The following is a 976-nucleotide window of genomic DNA, read 5'->3' as shown; positions in this document are numbered from 1 at the left end:
CCCCCCCAAGTCCCGTCCCCTCCTTCATGGGCAGCACTACTGGCACAGAGCTGGTGTGTGGGGAGGATTCAGGCTGCCTGCTACAGGCTTAGGGCTCCCCACTCTGATGCCTTCCCCCAGGGGGCTCAATGGCCTAGTGGTCAGGAACCAGCATAGGAGCGAGGGAGTGCCACACTGCAGCGCACCATGCCACCATAAATGCCAAGCTGAGGTGTCCCCTGCTCACCCAGCAGCAGCATGGGCACAACTCCATGATGCCACTGCTGCCATGCCTCACCTTAGCGGCTGTGGTGGTGCAACACTCCCTCCCACAACGGGTTCCAGTTGCTGGGCCGTAGAGGCAGCTCCTACCCGGAGCTGGTTCGACCTGGCTCCAGACCTGCACCCTGCTGTGGATACAGAGATCTCAGGGGGTATGTTTATTGTGACCCCATCTACTGATATTGTGACCCCATTTGGGAACTGTTGGTTTAAATAATTACCTGTTTAAACTCCTATAATGATATCAGTTACTCAGTTAACTGATAACACATACCTAGCACCCGTGTGTGTGTGTGCGCGCGCGCGCGCGTGCTTTGCACTGCCCCATGCATATGTGGGGCAGATCCCCCATGCCCTCACAATCTTCCGCAGATCTTTCCACAATATGGAGCTGGGCACCCCCTGCCCTGTTCCAAGAAAAGTACATAGCTTGGAGTTCCTTGCCTGGCTTCTTTTTGACTGCTCCATCTTTAATCTGTAGCACGCTGCAGGGAGAGGAAGGCGGAGATGGAGCTGCATGCTGTGCCTAGCTGCCTTCCTGGAGCACAACGCTGCTTCCTTCCCCACCAGGCTGTGTCCAGTGCTAAATATTAACTGTAATGCATTGATGTTGTAAATGTATTTACCATTTAACTGTTTAACCATTTAACCTTTTACATCCCTACTTTGCACCCAAAATAAATTGCACAGAGGTACTGAGGACAGTGTTGGGGAC

The sequence above is a fragment of the Gavialis gangeticus genome, unplaced genomic scaffold, assembly GCF_001723915.1.
Source record: "Gavialis gangeticus isolate Ggan-Ray unplaced genomic scaffold, GavGan_comp1, whole genome shotgun sequence".
NCBI classification, from domain to species: domain Eukaryota; kingdom Metazoa; phylum Chordata; order Crocodylia; family Gavialidae; genus Gavialis; species Gavialis gangeticus.
Note: the sequence above shows the minus strand (reverse complement) of the source record.